This window comes from Falco punctatus, assembly GCF_963210335.1.
Source record: "Falco punctatus genome assembly, chromosome: 9".
Lineage (NCBI taxonomy): Eukaryota > Metazoa > Chordata > Aves > Falconiformes > Falconidae > Falco > Falco punctatus.
The window spans coordinates 9,828,733-9,851,353 of record NC_137589.1 but is presented as its reverse complement, the minus strand read 5'-3'; the positions used below and the strand labels follow the sequence as shown (position 1 = coordinate 9,851,353).

Sequence of the window (22,621 nt, the reverse complement as noted above, 5' to 3'; positions counted from 1 at the left end):
ACATTTTGACCCCATTTGATTACATTTGTCTTAATAAATCCTAATGGAAACACAAGTAAATCCTCTTTCTTATCACTCATTCTCATTAATTTCAGCAGTCACTACAACTTAACCACTCAAAGGGCTCTAAAGCACACATGGAGTACAAATGAAAGAGAACTTGCGCTACCTTTCGCTTATACCTCTCATCCTGTTCACTGAACAAATTTAAGGTAACGCTAAAAACATAGTCCCAAGATAGATAGAGCTGGCACAGTGCTAGTGGGGGGTTAACGCTGCTACAATGCTCACAGCACAGCAGCAGCCCATGGGAGACAAGACCCAGGAAGCTTTCCACCCAAGAGCTCACAGTCTCAGCAAAATCAAATACGCAGGATGTACCTGGAAGCCCACAGAAGAAAATAAATATGACTATTATTATTATTGACTTAACTTCTTTCTGACACTGCAGAAGTATTAAGTTGTTAGGCCGGCTTTGAGCAGAGCAAGCAGGGAAAGGGATGTCTTATAAGGAAGCGTGTCCTATGTGCAGAAGGTGATGCCAGCAAAGGTGTGAAGACTGTCATGGGAGAAGCAGGTGGCCAGAGTATCAAGCCTCACACTGCTGAAAGAACAGCCTTCTGGCAAGGATGGTCACCTACAGGTGCTCACATCCACTGTGCCCAAGATTGCTACGGCAAGGGAAAGAGAAGTGCACAGCTCCGGTGGGTAGCCGTCATCTCTATTTCCCGACCTGATGCCACCTTTAGAAAACAGAGGCCCTGATGCAAGAAATCAGAGTAGCCCACAAATGAGCCAACTGTGCTGAAATCTGGTTTGACTGCAGAGGTCAGGACAGCTCATCAGCCAGCTGCTCTGCTATGTAACTGTAACGAGACACTCGCAGCTTGCTGCCCCGCCAGCGTAACCGCACATCTTGTTCTTTGTAATCACGCTCACCGCTTATATGCTGCTGTAGAGACATAACTAATCCTCACAGATCCCACTGAGAGGCAGGCAGAAAAGTATTACCATCCCCATTTCACAGATGGAGAGAAATATATATTACCTACAGGAGTTGGTTAATGACTGGAATAACCTGGTGCACTTCCACAAGCCCGGGAAGGTTCAGCCTCACGCACGCCGGCAGCCAACTTGGCCAACAGAGGTCAAGCCATCTGTCAAAACCCATAGGGTGTTATTGTGAGACACAGGGTGAAAACTTACAGCACCCAAGCCAGCTTTGTTCTCAGGTCACTGTACAAACCATACCCGGTAACTGCCTGTGGTGGGTCGGTTTGCGTTTGAGGGTTTTTTTGGGTAGGGGGGTGGGGTGGGGGAGTTGTTGCTGTTGTCTTGGGGTTGGTTTGTTTTTAAACCAACCCATAAAGGATTCCAATTAACAAGAAGCCCAAATAAAATTAAAACTTCTGCTACAGTTCCCCAAGTGGAAGAAAGTCAACTCCTCACAATTTGATTAAATCTGAAAATAATTAGTGTTGTTATTTTTATTCTGCAGCATCCAGAAAATACCACGGCAGCTGCTGCCAGAAGACAGACAGTTACTTAAAAATCAAATGCATAATATGTGAAAAACACAGGACAGCAATGGATAAACGATATGATACATACACAGTAAAGAACACAATGAGGAGGCAGCACAACACATTTTTCCCTCTTTTCTTAGTAGGCTACAAATGTTATTCTTCAAATGCTGTGATAGGTGGGGAGAAAGTTTCACTAGTCATTTTCTAATACTTGTAAGGTCTCAAAGTTAAAATCAAACAAACGTAACTAGCTATTTCTGTGTTTAAAACCACACGTGGTCAATAACAATTAATCAACCATCCAAACTTCCACAACAATCATGAAATTATATTATTTGTTCTTTAAACTCTTTTGATATACTTAAAATACTGTTTCCATCTTTGTTGTGGATTTAGCATTGCTAGGAACTTTAGGAATGGAAAACCGTCTTACCAGTTTGGTTTAAAAGATCACCTGACTCCAGCAGGTGAGGTTTTAAATAAACTTATCATGAGACCAAGAGCCAGGTTGGGGAATTGACCTCACTATTATTTTCAGATTGCTCTTACTCAGTCCCTTTTCAATGTACATTGCCCATCAAAACCAGGGTGATACAGCTTACAGCCCTGCATTGAAGTTGCTTCTCATTAGCAGGAGACATTCACAAAGCCCTTTTAATTTACAGATCGATGTTTTAGCCAGGTCCACAGACAGAAACATCAATCCAGTGGCTAACTAACACACACTCACCATTTTCACACTGCTGGGAACTTTCCCATCCTCTGGTAACGTTCAATTTTTTTAGGTCTCTGCTTTAACAAGAGGCAGCAATGTTATTTTTCATCATCCTAAAAGGAATCCTGGGTAATCATTTTAGACTTGAGTGGGAAGTGAAAGAAGAAGAAGGTTTTACCTCAAGGACTAAGCTACCTGCTGTCAACCCGAGCAGCCAGCTGCTCCAGCCAAGCCTCCCTCTGGTCAGGCACCAGGTAGAGCAGCATGTCTCCCTCCCCAGTGATTAACAAATACTTCAGTACCTGCTCATCTCATTCATCTGTACACACATACACACAAAATCATGATGCTTGCTGATTGGTTGCTTATTTTCAGGACCTCTGCTGAAGGAGGTTTCATGGATGGCACCACGCTTGGGCTTATTTTCTGCTTGGAGATGCCAGCAGAACTCGGTGACTGCTATCTAAGTTTGCTCTACCTATACATCAAGAAAATACAATTTTCTTTGGTTTTGAAGTGGATATAGGGTTAAATATGCCTTACACAACTGAACTTAGAAGACATGAAGGTGAATTATATGACACTATATATCCCAAATCCAACATTAACATAAAAAAATCTAACTGTTTTAGTAAACAAGCTGGATTGATTATATAAACTACCTGGCTAACAGTCAAAAGACAGCAATTTAAAGGGTTTTTATAGATTCACTCAGAAAAACAAAAATCCATTTTCCAGAAGAGGACTAACAATTCAGCAACTTCTTAAGTTAAAAGAAACATGAAGGAATTCTGCCTTTTTCCAACCTTCTGTTACACAACTTTACGGTGAAAACACACATCTTGGGATAAATCAACCCACCTGTTCACGCTACCTTTCATGTTTCCACATGCACAATTTGCCTCCCAGTTTTTAGGGATTATGTAAATAGTTATTAACATCATGTGGTTTCAACTAGTAGGAGAAAATCCCAGATAAAATTGCTCACCAAATGACCATTATAGCTTTCCTTTAGCATGCAAAATTAAGCAAGAAAGTCTTGTAATAATCACAAGTGCTTTTTAAGTAACATTATTTCAAAAGGAAGAATGACCTCTGAAAATTTGCTTTTTAAAGAAATAAAACTGAATTTGCACAAACCACAAAGACACTCGACAGACAAATCAGAGGACAATCTCTCAACAATCTAGTATCAAAGTACATAAACATAAAATACTTCAGCATATTTTAAGTCCCCAGAAGATTATAACAGCAATCCTCTGAACTGACCTCTCCGCTCCCCCTAACGATCATTCAGTGCTGCAGGGATCTAAGCCATAGTGCAGTTGGGTCACTCTTGGATTATATGGCAAATGACAGATTTGATAAGCTTGTTACAGATATAAATATACGTATACTACAGGTAATTAGAAGCCTACTAAGATGAGGTAAGAAAAATAGTCATAAAATACAGTATTTTTGTTTCTTTCACAACATGAAAGCATTTGTTTTTTCTAGTGAAAAAAATTCTGACTTCTCATTAGAGGACCGTAAATCAAATTAATCAGTTATTTTTTTCAGCATGCAGAACTACTTTGGGTCACAAACCAAGAAAAAAAACCCAAAACCACCTGAAACAGCCAATATGCAACCTAACATTTTCCAGCTCCAGCTATCATGTAAAAACACTGGAAATTTTATGCTAACAGGATCTCAGACCCAGCAGCATAGCAGTGAAAGGGCCAGACTTCTTGTATTGCATCAGGTAACTCTGCAGCTGTGCTGCGAGCCCAAGCAGGGCAGCAAGGCAGAGCAAAGCCTGCAGGTCGGCTCCCAGCCGCAGCCACGCAGGAGAACCAGACACACAAACCTCCCGCCTCAGTTTCCCCACCTGAAGCAACAACGTTTAGCCATCTCACATCAGAGCCCTGAAAAGGTTAACTCACGTGTGCGAAGTGCTTTTAAAATGAAAGTATGCTTTATTTCTCTCCTTTCAGCCACGGCCATCCTTGTAGAAATCCGAGTAGCCGTGAACTTCCTATTCAGCCAGTTATAAAAGTCACAGTTCTCTTGATAGCTCTGTGTGACCCACTTCTCCACCTCCAGCCTGCTGTGGTAGTATTTAAATGTTGAGGAGTTTATCAGTATATAACTGAAATGTTAAGGGGGAAAGTGTATTACTGGGGACAGGAAAAGGCAAAATTTATGACACATAAAAGGCACGGCTTATTCAGATAAAATTTATTATAGCCCATTTGAGTTAAAATATCACATACATATAAGACCTTAATGAAACCGTAATCCAGACGGGAGCAGGGAGAAGACCAAGCAAGCCCTGCACTTGTGCAGAAAGAATTTGCTCCTGAAGCCTGGCAGGCAGAGACGTGACCGGCTGCGTGCATGCGTGTGTGTGTGTGTGTGTGTGTGTGTGTGTTCAGGGCCGACATCGGCAGCGTAAAAACAAAGATCCCTACGGCCCTGGAAATTAATGGGAGGAAGTGAGTTGTGGAAACAAACGGACAGTGGAAGATATCAAAGGTTTCAAATCTATTCAATATTAGACATTGTGGGGTAAAGGCACAATGAATCACAGCTGATTAGTGCTAAGACTAGCTCTTATTGACTGTATGCACAGCAAGTAGCAAGACAGAAACCCAAACCCTGTGTGAAGCTTCAGGGGTTTCCAAGACAAAAATGTGAAAACAGCCATTTCCATAAAAAGGGCTCTTCCACAAACTGCTTAAACAAAGTGGTTTTAGTCCATTCCATCCATCACACAGGGCAGCTGCGGAGGTTTCCACTTATCCTTCCTTTAACCGAGGCACGGCTACCCCGCTGCCGGTTTGCAGATGAAGGAGGAGGACAGCAACTGGATTCCTGCCTAGTCCCATTAAACGTGCAGCAGTATAAGCAGAGCGCAAGGAGCCTGGCCACTGGCCCTTTCCGCTGAGGCTGCCAGTGACTCACCAGCCAAGACACACGTACACACGCACCCCCGAAAAAGATGCATTGAAAGCAGACTTTTGTGTCTCCTTTTCAGAGACTTCTTCCCACACTGCTGCCTCCCTCCCCTCTCACACACCTCCCACCAGCACTGGACGTACAAGGGAAGTTTGCATTTATATCCCACTGCTGGCATCACTGTTGAAGAATTAAAGGCAGCAACATCAAAAGACATCAGCCTAGCTCATTTCACAAATTCCAAATTCCTTCAAACCCATCTTTCCCCTGTAGTCCGCTTTGCAAATACAACATGTGCTATATACATATTTGGTTCAGTTCGCTGATATTGCTACTGCATCAAAATTTTCAAATACTGAATTAAGGAAGTCATGGTTCAAAGTGCCTATTATCAGTTGACTACATAATCAAGAAATATTACTGAATATTTATTTTCGTACATTAAATCATGATCAAATATTTCTGGACAGCAAAATAGATGCCTTTAGCATCAGTGAACTAGAAAGCCCAAAGGCAGCGTGACAACAGATGTAGGAGCCGCTATTGTGTCAACAATTCACAAGCAGTGCTACAGACAGCTGAAGCTTGGAGCTCAGCAACAGCAGTTGTCTTTGTGATGACCACATCCACTGCTCTCCTGGTAAGGCTTTTCCTAGAGTCCACTGACATGCTGAACCTCATCTCAACCAAAAATCTTCCTCTATTTCTTGTCTTTATTGAGAAAATAATTAAACCACAAAAGGTTATACCAATGCTAAAAGCTGGGACATAAATAAAGCAGGGCATATGTTCCCGCAGAACACAAGACAGATGGTTGGGGACGGACAAACTTACGTCTAATTTCCTTCATTTTGAACAAGCGAAAGGTTTTCAGAAAATTCATATTAGGAGAAATACTAAATCAATACACTATGTTTGGCTTATGTCCTTCTATGATCCTCATACTTTGTTAAAATTGCAAGCTGTTATTAACAGTGTTACTTTTGAAATACATAAATATACGCATTACTCTTCACCCAGTAAACACACAGCAACTTCATAAACCAAGAAATATATTATACTTGTAACTAGCACAAAAATTCCCTGGGGACCTATTTCTGGGCATCCAACATGAACTCCCACTTGGAAAGCCTCATTTCTCCATACGTACACATGTACACCTGACTGCAGGTATAGCGAGCCATGTCGAACACACAGGATGGGCATTAGCAACAACGGGAAGAATTTAGGAAGTCTTGAAATGAGTACTCCATACAATGGAGTGAGTCTTGGTAGCTGGGCAGGTAATAAGCCTTATTAAAATGCAAGTTAACAACAGCTAAATCTTATTAATACTTTCACGTTACTGTTTTATGAAATATAGCATAAGCCTCCTGTACAGAAAACTTTTTAGAAAATAATAAAAATTCAGCTCAGTGTCAGTGAATATAGTCAAAAGTACAAGAAACAAGATGGCTTAGCATGGAAAAATATTTAAAACAAAACAATACAACCAGCACTATCCTGTTCTTTTCCTTGAAGTTCCTTAATTCAGCATAATACCAGCTAAAGTTGTATTGAATTATCATACCAAACATGTAATTTCACCATGAGTTTCCTTGTAAGCAACGTTTACATCTCCTGGAGTCTGATGGCTATCTGAAAACTAGTCCTTTCACTCTCTTTCAGTTTTAAGGCACATTTTCAGCCTTTTTATTTGCAGACAGTATCCGGAATATGTGCCCACTGAAGCCGCAACAGCCAGTAAACAGAGGATTTTCCTCTAGACACCTTTCTTGAAAAATTTCAATAGCCTGACTCGCTACATTGGTGACGGTGATACTGTTTGGTAAGCAACGCTGCCCCCTGAGTCTGGACAAGCACTACAGTACCATTTAAAAACGTCTACAAAGGGGCAAGGTGTCCAGCCCCTGTGGGCTTGGTGGTACTGCATTGAGCTCTCCAGTAAAACGAACAGCTCATTACCAGACTTGGAATCTTTTAGCATCCTTTTTAAACTCTCACTCAAGTAAGGAAGTGTCCCTTGATAAGCAAAGGAGCACACACACACTCTCGCAAAAAGTAGATGCTATGATTTGTGCTAATGAGACAGAAATAGCAGCATGACCGAGACCCAAGTACACAGTATAACACGTGCAGCTGTCTAAATAGCTCTGCTGTCCGTGCCTCTGCGTGCTAATGGCATTCCCTTCTGCTTGGCCTCGTCTCTCCACTTTACACAAGAGCTTAAAAATTCAGGCACTTCCAGCTCCACCTAGACTAACTACCCACTTATACAAACAGGAAAAATAGCCACACAACTAGTTAAGTTTTCACTTTGGAAAGGATTCAAGAAAGTTTGGATCATATGGCAAGAAGCCAAGCATCTCTTATTTCTGGAGTACTAAAAAAATGGTGGCAAATTTTTATTTTCTTTCCATCTTTAAAAAAGACCTTCATAAAGGAAAAGTAGGAAATAAAAAGCATTTACAGCTCCTGTACAGCAACAATTCACATAATGTTGTGAAAATACCAGCAGAGGAATCTCTGTAACAGTTTACCTGTCTTGTCCACAAGATGATGTTTTACTGGAGAAACTACTTTCTGGTGATGTACTGCATGCATTTTGTGCATTTCTTTTACGTCTGAAATGCCCTAGAACAATCTCAAGCACATGAACACGAGTTAGAAATATCCCCAGTGATTTACCAGTCCAGCAGAGGTATGCCATACTGCTGCAACATCTCCTAATTTTAAAACCTTGCCTTAACTTCAAGGGAAGAAAAACATATTTTCTTTATTTTGAGATTTACACTCTAATTGCATTGTAATCCCAGCATAATGTGGTGAACCCAGCACCCTTGCCACTTCGGTTCCTTCCTCGTAGCCCCCGTGCAACCAGAAAGATATTAAGAGCTAAAAATTTCAGCCAAAAGACCTTTCTTCTCTAAGCAATTACATCTCCCTGCAACAGAACCTACTCAATGCCAACAAAATTCAGATCAATTTTAGGAGCTTTGGGAAGCACGCATATTTTTTAAAATTCCAGATGTTATCACATGAACTTGGACCTAGACTTCAGTTTCAGGTTCTAAACTAGAATAAAATTTTGGATAGACCAAGTGTGTGTGTGGGGGGGGGGGGGGGGGGGGGATGAAGAGAGAGAGAATCTTATTTGTGGCACTAGAGTATTAAAAACTAGTTAAATACAGCAAAATACACAACACTTCTTTACTCACCAACAAGAAGGGTGCTAAAACAGAGAAGTATTTATCTACCTTGTTAGTCTAAGCCATTTTTTGTAAAATACAGGTTTTCTCTGGGTCTGTTGCCTGCCAGATGGACTCAGCTGTGCACAATGAATAGAAGAGCTCATACCACAGGCATCAGTGATCAGACACTCAGGGCAATCAGACACCAAAGAGCATACCAGGCTTCTCCTAAAATGTCTAGATGGCCAACAAAAAGCACCTTCTCACAACCAATATAATTTTGAGCATAGTGAGGACTTCTGATCTCCTGTGGGCTTTTATAGATGCACAAGAAAATACAGATGGTCAGCCCTGGACACTGGGGCTTTTTACCAGCTTTAAATTCTCTTGAGAGTATATCATTGCTTCAAAGGGAACTAAACCTAGACATAAAAAGCAATGCAGAAAAATCACCAAATGCAAACACCTTTTTGCCAACATATTGGTAAAGCACCAAACACATTCAGAGCTCATAGAAATCTAGCAGGCTGAGGGTTTAGACACACTTGTTTAAAAAAAAAACAAACAAAAAAACCAAAAACAAAACCCCAAAACTACCTACCTTCTATGTGGCTTAAAAGAGAATTACGAATATAGGTATACCATTAAACACTGAGCCATTCTAGCTCAGACAATTAGAAAAAAAAATAAAAATGTCATCCTTATGCCTGCCAGCCTGATGCCAAGCTCAGGAGTCCAAAATATCTCCTTTGCCTGGGCTGTAGAACAAGTTCATATCCCACACAAGGAGATCAGTCAACTGTGCATCATCCTGCTGGGGCTGCTGGCAGTGTCACACACCTGGGCAGAAAGGCCAGGTGAGGGTGGAGAAAGGCAAGTGCAATGGAAGCAGTCAACATCTGTGCAAATTAATGAGTCCAATTTAATTACCTCCCAACAGAAAGATTAAATAGGGTGCAACTGGTGATATGAAATCGTCCTAACGGGTTCCATTGCTTGAATCCACTGCTCATCAAGTTGAATTGATTTTTAAACAGTGGAAATTCAAACAGCTCCCATGAGAAACTAACACAATTCCCACCTCAATCAAATGCTTTGTAATAGTTACATATAAAATGTGATTTTTGAGGAGGAATAGTCGATGATGTCTTCCCCTTTCATTCCTGTAGGAGACCTGGCAAACCGATAGTATTATCAGAACAGCGCTAGAAGACTAGCACAAACTGTGGATCAAGTGTACGAGCATACTATGAATAGTATTTTGCAAACAACCCAAACCCACATTTTTTAATAAAAGCAGTAGCTAAGTATCTTGAATGCTTGAAATAGGACTGTTAGGCTATTAAGTTCTTTAAAATCCCAACCTTCCAGATATAAATTTCCAAGTATGCAAATGCCATCAAAGTAATTGAAGATAGCAATTAATTTATATAGTATGTTCAAAAAGCAAAGATTTCAAATTTTGCTGCTAATTTTGGGTATTCAGCTGAGCTACTTCAAGTGTACCTGAATTCAGAATGTGCCACAAATCCTTTACACAGTTTCTACTTGGGCATGAACTATTTTTTAGCGAAAAACCACTACTGAGTTCGAGGAAGTCCTGATTACAACAAAAAATACTGTGTATTTTAATAGAAAGAAAATAAACACTGCTGTACAAAACGATTCCCATCTTTTCACATGTATATATGAAGACTTCGACATAAACGCACAAAATATCATACAACTTTTTTGGGAAGGCTTCTTGCCGTGACATCTGAAGACAGACTCAACTTCAACAACTTCCACATCATTTTATCAAAAAAAAGATTTGAAAAATACATATCTAGAACTGAAAATATCTATCTAGAGCTGAGATGCTGCCTGACAAGTCCCATCTCACAAGTGATGAATGTGCTGACAATTTGCCAAAAAAAGGGTCCGTTTATCTGCTCAGCGGCCAAGCAAACATTTGCGAGGACAATTGGTATCTATGCAAGACAGACACGGACTGAGTGGTCATCAGGTGTTAAATAGCAACTGACATTTTAAATGAAATCCAAGGGCTGTCAGCATCAAAGGTTCATTGAACTGGAGCAACTGAAAGAAAGGCAAAGGGAAGGGAGCAAACAAAATAGCCGGATGTCTTCTCAGTGGCAGATCTGTCTGTTTAATTTTATTTTTGCTAATCGATGCCATAACAATAAAGCATTTCCAATATTGGTTTTGTGTAGTAATTCTTCAATAAATCATACTTGCATGGAAGGAAATCAAACTTGCGCAGCTTTAGAGTGAGGCTCTATTCCAGGTGACATCAAAGACTAAAACAGGAGGGGGGGTGGGGGAGGGAGAAGAAAAAAACACCCTGCGCTATGTTAAATACCTAAAAGGAGATGACAAATCAAATGGGAATTACTGTGGTAAAAACATAATTAAAAACTTGATTGAAGTTAAACAGAATTTACATAACACTGCAAATTAACTTTACGCTGAAAGTATTCACTGGGAAAGCAATAAAAAGGCATTTCATTAGTAATCTATATTTAAACAATATGTACAATAGAGTTGTTCTAATGAGAAACGTAGGGGTTTTAATAACAGCAGTTTGCAATGGCTGCCAAGAGACACGGCTATCACTGAGATTCCTGCACATAAACAAACAGGCTTTGGCTACACCATGCGTGGGCTGTAGCCATGAGACCCAGCACAGGTTACTGCTCCACAGCTTCTCCTTATAAATTAACTGCATCAAAAATACTCGTACACAGCCCTGGGCTACCCATTCAGCATGGGCCTGCTGACTTCATGGGAAGGAACCGCCCAATTTCAGCAGAACCAGGATTTCTGTTTTTCTTGGAAGTTTTCTTTCTTAAAGAATGTATTATGCTTAAAGTTTTCAGGAACACACATCTGTTACTATGACATGTCATCCCCATCTCTTCAGGGACACAGACTATTTGCAGTAGCGATGAAGAATCACATTGCAGTTATTAACTAAGTCACATAACACAGTGTTACTGGTAAAATAGTCATAAGGAAAATAGTAATAACAGCACATTAAACATAAACTGTCCAAATGCATGCCATTCATCTCCAAACGCAGAAATCAAAACACATACAGAAGAAATGCACTATTACAATGCCAAAATGGAAACTTCCTACAACACGTGATGGAGAAGATAAATTCAGTTTATCCCAGATTTCAGAGGAAATCCAGAAAGATTCCATTCATTTGATTTCTCACATTCATTTGATTTTCTCCTTACATCAGACAAATATGTTTCAGTCTTTTTCAAGCCACACATTGATCACAAATTCTGTTGAAAATTTACCAGCACTGTGGTAACAACCCTGCTTGGACACATTTTATAAATAAACCAGTCCTCTCCCCACAGGTCATCCAACCACAACCTTAAACCCATATCATAAAACCAATGGGGTAGTTTATATCAGTATTGTTTCCATATTTTTACTTTTCAAATGAAACTACAAAAGTCCAGAATTTCAAAAAAGGATTAATCTGTCTTCAGATGCAGGCAGCCACTCATTGCAATTTCTGGCTAGAGCTGGGTTTTCAACACTTAAGATGACAGCTCAGTGCTCTCTCTACCTTTCTCTACTGAAAACACTGGAAGTGTTTTTCACCCTACTGAGTAAGTCCATCACAGGCAAAAGTGACTCTGAAAGAAAAATAATCAATCAAAACAAAAAATTAATCAAAATCTTTAAAAAAAATGAAACACAACAGTATCTTCTGATGGACTTTTGACCCAACAAAAATATTTGTATACCTTTCCCATAGATATCTGGTCTGTGTGCTTCAGGTATTACAAAGTAGTATGGAGTAAAACGAAGTAAAACCAATAAAAAGTAAGATTTGTTCTCTGTCTTGGAATAATGAACATCAGAGTGCTGCACGTGAAAACAAGTACTGGATACTGTGAAACTATGGCATTGAAACTGATGGTACCTTAATTAACACACTCTAAGATATTCAGAGTAAATGACTCGATTTCTCTGGTTGACATTTCCAGCTTATATGACAAGACTTAAGTGAAATGGCTATAAGCCAAGTGATTTACTTCCCAAAGTGTCCCAAACACAAGCCCCAAGTGTAGCAATCAAGGGAGATGCTCTGCAGACTGTCCTGGAGCTTGCAGGGTAAGGAAGGAGCTCTTCTGTGACACGGGAAATAAGGCTTGCAGGCTTTCTGCAGGACTGCTGCATTCACAAGGGATTGTCTACACACACATTCCCCAGTTTTGTGGATCCGTATTTTAGCAATCAATATTTTTACTTTTCTATGCCATGAAAAAGAAAAATCTTTAAACAATGTTAAGTGTCTGAGATGTGTTATCTTATCAAATTGAGTTTGTTTCGGGGTTTATGTCAGTAAGGAAGAAAACAAGCAAATGGTGTTTCATCCTGTTTTGGCTGCTGAACTGCAATAAAAAATACATACATAGAGATTAATTACCTCGTGTTTGTTGAAAATTTGATAGATAACATGGCTTGTAAATCATGCCAGTTTTACTTTCCTTGTCCAAAACACCATGAGTTCTAGATATTTTTTCTTCAAAACATGTATTTATTTTTAAAGCAGAATAAAAAGCAAAACAAACCAGAACACTCTGTCTTGCCTAAGCACATGAATACCAATGTCATCTCACACATGGGCTCTCCGGGAGCAGAAAGGAGATGGCCAACTTACAAAGCTGATGACAGCTGCTAACCAATGCTAGCTACGACAAAAGGCAACCTCAAATATAATACCGTAAAGAGGAATAGCTGGAAGAGAGCCCCATCACATTTACTTTAGCAGGCACTAGGGAAAAAACATGCATGACATTATTGCAACAACGGCACTAGTGATCAATTGTCAAGTTACACGTTGCTTCTTTGCGGAAGGTTGCACGCAACTTCCAGGGTTAAAATATTTCATGCAAATTGTCACATCCAAAAATTATCTGACATTATGTGGGATGTGCATATCCCACAGGTTTTCTATGGCATTCAAGGTCATCTTCCTTCCCACCTCCTTAGACTAGGACCTGTTCCGCTGTTACATCAAAATGCAGAGATTATTACAGAGCTCTTTTAGAGGTGCGAGGGAGCAGGGCTCAAATCTCTCGAAGTAGATGGTAGATCAGACAAGATGTACAGCAAGTGACATGACAAACCTCACCAGAAGCTCTCTCCTGGCACAGCACATCCTCCCATGTGGTCACCTTGCTGTGCCAAGGCCAGACTTCTCCAACTGGCAAAGGGCAGGAGGACGTACATTGTCCTTGGGCTTACCCAGAAGCGATGAGCTCAGGAGAAAGGAATCGCCCCATCAGTTCAGAGAAGAGCATCAACACACCAGAAAACAAGCTGCACTCAGTACTTTTCCTTTTTTAACACAGTGTATTTATACTCAAGAGGACGCAGCCCACATGCAGTATCGACCCAGGCTGAAGAGACTACGCTTTCACCGCGGAGGGCGGGCATGAAGGCGGCACATGTTTCTGAAAGTCTTTTCTATGCTAGCCTTACTCTGTACCCTGAGGACAGTACGCAGCCTAAAGGGGTTGCTGGATTTTGGGGCAAAAGGACATAACTAGAGCCTGCAAGGAAAAAAATGAAATCGTGTGCAGTAAAAACTACAGGCCCAGGGAAGACTGCAAGTCCATTGTGCTACGCACTGTGCAAACACATGAATATGAAACGGTATTTCAAAAAGCTTGTAATTTAATAAATATAGAAAGAGAAAGCATTATTTTTTTTAAGTCTGCTTATAAAAAGATGAATGCCCAGAAATATACCAACAGATGGGTTTTGGTAAAGTTCTTGCAAGCTTTCTATTTTTCTTTGGATGAGAGCTATCAAATTAATTATTCTTAGGCTGTTTGAAAGTGAAGAAAACCGTGACTTTACATACGTATGTTTGGAAAAGGGATATTGTGGGAAAACAGAGCCAATGATAAGTGAGAAACTGCATATTCAAATACACTTTTAGGATTACTGAATGTAAGCCATTGACACGGCAGGAAAAAAATTCCCCAAACCTCTAATGCCTGTACCACCCGACTGTCCACAGCAAAGGTCCATCCTCTTCTCCCCCTTCCAAGGATGTGCCACACTGGCTGGCAGGTAACTGCAGTAAAGCCACTAGCTTTGATCTGAAAACAGGATAGCTGTGGTGTACAGCGATACTAACTGCTCACTGGCTTGAGCCTTAGAGCACCAAGACAGCTGTCTCTGTACATTTTATCTGTAAAGCTGGATTTGTTCACACCAAACCAGCTCAGCTGTATCTGCAAAGACACCCTAAAAATCAGAAGGAAGCACTGCTTTCCCACACATCAAATGTTCAAGACAATCCTATTGTAAAGTTTCTGTTTCTGAATTCAAGTAACCAACACAAACCACTTGGTACTCAAATCCATTCCAAATGAAATAGATTAAAAAGAGGTAAGAATTCTACAATTGCTTCCTGAAGCAAATGAACAGGAGGACATGACGGGTTAGGTCCTACAACTGCCACCTCCCTTGAGGTGACCTTACTCAAGGTAACTGTTTCAGTGGAAATGGAAATTCAGTTCCAAATTCCACTGGATATTCTATTTTCCAGATCAGATCAGCAAAGCCAAATGACTAACAGAAGCCAAGGTGCCCCAGACTTACTACTGGTACAAACCTTAACAGACGCTGGCTTTCTATCCTCTTTCCTCTATACCAGCAGAAAGTGACAGGCGATCTTGAAAACCTTCTGCCATAAATGTCTACCTGTGCACTTGACAACCTGGAACTATCTGCAACCCCCATTATATATGAGGAGGCCGTGTGACAAAAGCAAAGAAACCTGGGCATGTTAGGAAATTTATAACTTGAGAGAAGATTCTTATGCACATTTTTTTATTCTCTAAAAGCCATCCTGCCTGAAATGAATACAGGAATAGCAGCACAACTTCTACAGGAGGCTCTGGTGTAGGTAGACCTACAGCAATGCAGCAACAGCCACTACTGCAAATCCCTAAATAGAAAAGATTACAGAAATACAAAGTTAAAATGAATAAAGGTCTCATCCATCGAACTGGGAAGAACCCAGAATATAAAGCACATCACACAAGTCCTCTGCTCTTACTGAGTCTGAGCACTGCTGCTGTCCTCTTCCTCAGTTCAGCTCAAAATGACGAGCATCTCCACCAATGTGCCAAGCCACCTCAGCCCCACTGATTTCCAGAGGACCTCAGAGGAACTGCTCAGGCTTCTGTAGTGCCCAGACTCTGTAGCAATGAGTGCTCATCCATTCCCTCTTTACCTTGCCCATGGCGCAGTTCACACGACCACCTCTCATCACTGCAGACAGCACTTGATGAAGTCAAAGTTCTTGGCAGACAGCAGCTTGCAACCAACACCACGTGCACAAGCAGAAAGGTGAGGACCAGCCTTCACCTAGATACTGCTGCCTTTCCAAGATAAGCTTTCTAGAAGTGTGGCAGAAATGGAAGTCTAGACCAAAGATGCTCCTGAACAAGGTCCTGACAGAGACAGTGGGACTCTGCCCTGAAACATGTCCAGGCTTGGCATGGCATCCTGGGATGGAGCAAATGCTTCCCTCTCCCTTGTAATCCAAGAGCTCAGCGCTACTGCTGTAATGCAGCAGCCACAGCAGCAACAGACACCATTTAGGTGGATAACCAGAACATACATAAATGTGCAAACCAAGTGCTTTTGTAATTTTTCCCTAAGAGGAAAAAGGCTTTACCTTTCAGCTGCGCAGCACTTAGAAATATACTACTTGTTTGCTTTGAGTCACTTGCCGGACACTGTTGGCAAGCAAGCTGAGGGCAAATGGATCTTGTACAGCAAATTGCTCACACACACACACAAAAAGATTTTTATGAAAAACTTAAGTTATGGGTTACAAGTAGTGACAAAGAACAAAACCTGCTCCTTCAGAAGACACAGGTCTCTCTTGTGCAATCTGTATCTCCATTTAATGTGTTGCAGAGCTAAGAATTTTTCATAAACTAAGGAAAACTCACTTGCTAGATTTTATACAAGAAAAACAAAAAGTAATCTGTCATTTTTGAAGCTGCAAGTCACTGTAACAGGGAGAGGTCAGTATTTTTAGCTGCGCATACAAAGCTTTTGCTGTCTCTCTCCCCAGCTCAGCCTTAGAATCATCTCACGCCAACAGCCACCTCCAAAACTGTACTCTGACCTGCCATTGAGATCTTTACTTGTTATGAATTAGCTCTGAAACTTTTTTTACTGATACTCTTGAGTCCATGCACGTGAGTGCATGCATATTATGTGAATTTATTTTAGACAACACTCTCAAATACTAATATATGTTAATGATGCGGCAAAAACCTCTTGTAAACGCTCTCTTCCCACTTACAGCAAGCTTACTGGAAATAACATCAACTCAGCAGTCTTTGGGAAGTGAGAGGATGAGTTAGTACATGGTAGCTAATTCAAAAGCTCTTCTACAAATCTAATAATTATACTTAATTTCATATACAAAGGTCACCATTAAATTCTCTATAGTTTTGTATTTCATCAGATTAAAAGTTCAGCAGTAATTTACTTAATATAAGGAATAATACCACAACATTCATTACCTGCAAACAGCAACACTGCACAGATTTTAACAGAGCTGAGGGAAGCCATACAGTATTTTTGCTAGTGCACACACACTTTGGCCATTTTTAGATCATGTTATGTATTTAAAAAAAAAAAAAAAAAAGCCCAAATTCCAAACTTAACAATCTCTTCTAGCACTCTTAAATCAAACCAAATGAGATCTAGTTGAAAAGCTGCATAATTTCCAATTGAGAGAGAAGAGAAAGGGAGAACTGTAACTGAGATTGCAAAACAATGATGCAGCTAGCTAGAGCAACAACACAACGGGGCAGTCTGCATAAAATCTAAGACTGCGCCAAAAAAAACTTAAGAGGCATTACTACACAATTATATCGCAACAGTGCACCATCATGATCTAGCAAGAGGGCCTCAAGTTTTCGGATGGCTGTGACAGAAGGGACTATTTATGCCAGAATGGTCCTGGTTTCCCCACCTCTAATCTGCAGGCCAGGCTGACAAACCGGAACTGACAGAAATGCCACATGAGATGAAGCAGATGGGGTGACTACTACAGGACAGACAACAAAAGGCTGGCTTGACTATGAAAAGGGGAAGAAAAAAAAATGTGAAGTATGTTGGCATCATTGCTTAGACTTAAAAAAAGTCTGTGCCATCAAAAGGCAAGGTGGAAGGGAGTACCTGGAGACCCAAGGATGCTAGATTATTTTAAAGAATTTTTTTTAAAAAAAAGGGGGGGGGGGGGGGGGAGGGGGGAACAACAACTTATGGCCTCCAAGTCTCAAGAACAAATGTTTCAAACTTTGACCCTCTGAGCTTACGATGCCATATCCCGACCTATTTACTTCTGTGTTTTCATTGACAGGCTGGGGGTGGGGGGGTGGGGTGGGAAGTCCCTTCCCTCCCATTGGGCCTAGCACTTAAATATTTAAAAGACCTGAAAAGATGCATCCAACAGCCACAAAATCATACAACATTGATCTTAACCTTCTGGAAGTGGAGGACAAAGTCCCATAGCTGGTATACAAACAGCAAACCAAAACAGCATCCCACCGGCACAATGCTGCCGTATTTGCCTTGTTCCTTATGAAGCCATCATGGAATTGAATTTAAAAATAAATGTGATAAACCAAGCAACCACTAGCAATTTTTCCGTTTTCATGCAGGACAATAAAACAAAAGAAATAATTATAAAAAATCCTGATTTCATTTTTTCCAGTTGCACAACGGCCAGATGGAAGGAAGCCTCAGCCCCAGCAGAAGATGCATTTTCTTGCTGACCTCCCCAAAGCAATGGAGGGTGCAGAAGGTGCACATGGGCTGGGGGCGAGGGGACGGGGTAGGATGGGCTGGGAGGGGGCGTTCAGGAACGGGGAGAGGAACTTGGCTTTCCCCAGCCAGATGGGTTTACCGCACTGAGTTCAGGCCTGGACAGCACAGCTGCAAGTTATAAATGTTGAGGCAGGCCAAGGCAAGTGGCATCCCCTCCGGGCGGCCAAATTCCAGGCAATTAGAGCCAGTGGTGCCCTTGGCTCCCTGGTGGGTGCCTGGACAAAGGGGCAGCAGCAGGGAAGAGCCTGCTATGGGGCAAGGGGGGCAGGTGGAGAGCAGGGAGGGGAGGAGTGCTGTTTTATGGCAGCACGGTAAATCAATTGCATTTTTTATTTCCACTGCTGAATATTATTATGCTCTCCTCCAGCTTTTATGAATGTTTGGCTTACACCATAATGTATTTGCCAGAAATCAATAGTCTCTTATCCTTGCAAACTAGTAGTCAATGTCACTACCTCTCCAGCTTGCAGATCAACTAGCACTGCCCACCGCATCCAGAACAGGAAAACTGGTTTCTTACTTGTCGCCTTTCATACAAATCTTCAGCTAGGAAAGCAGAGATAAATACACCTAATTCAAGACAGCTGCCAACAACTTTTAAATCAAAGCCTGTTCTTAAAATACGCTTTTCCATTGAGCAAGTATGAAGGTACCATTACAGGCCCTCATTAAAGAAAAAGCTCATACCAGGAATATAAGCATTTTGAATTGCCTCATCAGGATGTGCTAGGGATGGTTTACTCTCAAGAGAATTGGAAGGAAGGGAGAAATGATGCTCTTATACAATTCAAAGGACAGCAGCAAAAATCAGTGTTTTAAATACAAGTAAAAGAGAGAGGACCAATTGTGAAAGGTACTGCACATTTATGTAACAGTTTTAAGTATGGCAATATTTTTTCTCATATGAGCAAAAAAAAAGTCAGAAGAGATACCATGCCTGTATTTAAGACATAAAAAGAAAAAAAAGACAGAGTACTTTACATATCTCATCACTTTCTCCAAACTCACTTTCTTCCTCTATCAGTTCTTTGCTTAATCATCCAAATTCCAGTCTCTAGCCTTCACTTCAAAGCTCAAGCCAAGTTCCCTAGAACTTCTTGTTCTGATGCAAAAAACAAAGAACACTTATAATTGTTTCTTTCTTTGAACTACAGAACTTCCAAAAGCAGGAATAACCTTTTTAGGTAACATCTGTATATCCCCTGAACCTCCATACTCTTTTCAATATCACCTGTGCTTGGTTTAAAAATTTTCTGTGCTCTAAAGGAATTAACAGTTATCTTTTCACCTTCTCTAACTTATCTCCATTTACTGTTTATCCTTCTATTCTGGATCTCCCAGCAGGCAGCATCTCAGACTGGTCTTCCACCCACCCAAGCCCCATCCTAACTCATCTGCAGCTTAGGGGGCTGCATGGAGGAGCTCTGCTGCGACTGGCTTGCAGAGCTTCAGATTGCTCCCTCTGACCCTTACCAAAATAACAATCTAACATCCAGATGATGGTGCCTCAGGGGCTGCCAGAAAAGCTTCAGCAAGAAAGGCTCACTCATCACCCAGAATAGAGGGTATCTGCTGTGGAAAAAAAGGCAGCCCTTACTGGGAAGTATGAGACTGCAGGAAGTCCCCTACCCTACACATGCAAGTAAATCTCTTTTGCTTCCCACTGACACAGACTATATTTTAGCATAAGTTTCTATGACTACATCAACAGGCGCTAAAAAGCCCAAAACTTAAAATAGAAAAGAAGTCCACATGTAGTGGAGTAGGGACTTCTTTCCTCTCTGCAGCACTGAGCAAACAAATCAAGCGTGGATTTTATATACTACTTCACCTAAGCAGTGCAGCTACTGAACTTGTATCAAAGACAAGCTATAGCCCCTGCACGCACAGCTGCTCATACCCTCAGCTGCCTCGCTGAAGAACACCTGCCATCAACCCAGTACGGAGATGACCGTACCCACCACCCACTGCCCATGCTCACCGACCACACTGCATCTCCTCCTGAGAGCATCACTGAGCTAGAACAGAAACCATCACCTCATACTCTTGCCCAGCTCTGTGGTAGGTTAGAAGTCCATCTGTTTACAGGACGGCCTTTTCCTGCAAGCCATCTCTGAGCACAAAGGGCGAATTGTAACCTTGCTACCGCACCAGGCAAACATGGGAGAGGAAGTGCCCGCTTGCTGCTCTTGTGAGCAGCCCCCACGCTTTCCCCCCGAAGGGACTCTCTGTTCCTAATACTCTTCTGCAAATGGGCAAGTGCCAGTTTCCACTGTTAGGGCTAGTAAATTTTATGTTTGTAATGCCTGGTTGGTGAGAAGAAAATAACAGGCTTGTTCATGAAAAGCCAAGGGTTGGTAGTGCAAAACAGCAAACTGGGAAGCTGCTTAGACCAGAGCTGGATCTGTCAGCCTGGGCTCAGATGATACCTCTGCAAAGCCATAAAACTGCTTCTGTGAGGGAGAGCCATCATTCAAACGACAGCCTGAGATAAACCACATACTGATGACTGTCACAGTCCCTTTGACACCAACACTTACCGTCTCCTAGTGTTTACAGACTAATCAGTTTAGCCTTCCCAACTGGCTGCATACAAGGCAGCTGCTCATCATGACTTGCATTTTCTTAAAGCCTCCCAGAGCGGACACCCAGGGCTCTGTAATTTCCTCTGCTTTTCTAGCTCAGACTACAGACTACCCGAAAGGAGGAAGAAGAAAAACACATTCGTTTTTACAATTCCTGTGTCATGGAGAATCCTTACTCATTTCTAGTGAACGCTCAGGATTTGTTATCTAGTTTTAAAGAACAGCCTTTCATAGAAACCTAAAAGTTAACAGTTACTACAGTAACAATTCTGGGGTTTGTTTGTGGTTTTGGGTTTTTTTTTTTTCCCAAATTAAACAAAGTACTTTTAAAATATTTGTATTACTGAGTTTTAGAAAGGTTTTCTCAGGCATCGAAGTTGATATACTTGTAACATACACAGGCCTGGTTTATTTCTAACTTTTGTTAATAAATAAATTATATAAATAGGTTTCTTTGATTGCTCAGAGCATCCATCACCAAGTACCGGGCATAGCTTTAGGCATAATTGTACTACTGAATTCATCAGCTGTCTAATCATCATTCATTTTGCATCTATTTCTGCTAATTAAAAAGAGAAAAAGTCCTAACAACCTTTACATAAATACTGTATTTGTTCTCTGCAAAGACACAAGGATAATTTACCAGTAATTAACTGATTAGATAATTTTATAGCTGCCACTCTGCAAGGATCAGCACCCACAGCCACCAGGAAAGGAAACAAAAAGGCCAGGTGAAGTCTGTTGCCCCTTACCTGCCATCACCTGTGCTCCTCTGACGCGGGACCGCAAGGCTAAGAGCCTTGGCCCTGGGCTGGGTGCGTGGGCTGTGCTGGCCCCACAGCTGGTGAGGATAAAGGACAGGTCCTCGGTGAAAACCTCTCGGCTTCTGTGAGTGCTCAGCCAGGGTCTAAATGACCTGGCAGGAGAGCAGAAACCAGCTGGCCACAAAAAAATCTGGCAGGGGCACTACACAGAGCAAGAACTCAGGGTGGGTACGCAGCCTCATGAGACCCTCTGCTGCAAGCTGGAAATTAACTTCAGCGTGTCCCCTCTCCCCTCATCCCCTCACCTGAAGTCTGCTATAATGCAGACCCTGCAGCAGCATCCCCTCTGCTTAGGCCCCTGCTAACACCAAAATCTTTCACTTTCAAAGAACAGCTGTCAGCATTTAAAGATGTATCCTTTTCCAAGGGAAAACCTGGCCAGCTCTCAGAAGCAGAGGGAAGAACTGCCTCAGGTACCATCCAATCCCTCCAGGCACGCTTGCCATGCTGACAGCAGAACCCAGCCGTGACCGCATCCCCACGACTGCGCAGACCCCCAGGGTGAGCTGAGAGCACATGAACTGCAGCACACAGGAGGTGGTGCAGAGCATTCCTACAAGGAGCAGCCTTCCCCCCTCCCCCCCCCCCCCCCAATTATAATTGGGAAATCAAATAACTTGAGGAAGGTAACTTTAACCTGTGCAATTTTCATGAATTTTCACCAATTTCAGTGCAGAGCTGTTCCTAACCCTGTCCTGGTTCTAGAGGTTCATGTGGCATGAGCAGCTCTTAAAGCAAGAATGAACAAGGGATGACACCACCACCATTACGTTTGTAGACAACTGCTGTTTAGCTCTCCATAAATTTTCTATTAGAGCATTAATTAGAGACATTACCACTCCCAAACCCTCTGCTCCCTGCAGGTGATAGCAGGATAGGCAAATTAGTTCCACAGGCAGGGACAGGCATTTAAGATCATTATGGCACCTTAGATTTC

At 41.6% G+C, this 22,621-nt stretch overlaps 1 protein-coding gene across 7 annotated transcripts in view; it reads right to left on the bottom strand.

Annotated features, from left to right (window-relative positions):
• ZMIZ1 (zinc finger MIZ-type containing 1) overlaps positions 1-22,621 on the bottom strand; it is a 359,397-nt gene that overhangs the window by 253,541 nt on the left and 83,235 nt on the right. Inside the window, exon 1 of one of the 7 annotated variants that reach the window (XM_080400882.1) lies at positions 20,313-21,854. The exons of the other annotated variants lie outside the window; for them this stretch is intronic. The gene's annotated coding sequence lies outside the window, so the exon portion shown is untranslated. Of the gene's footprint in view, positions 1-20,312; positions 21,855-22,621 lie in introns of those variants that run through there. 7 annotated transcript variants of the gene reach the window in all.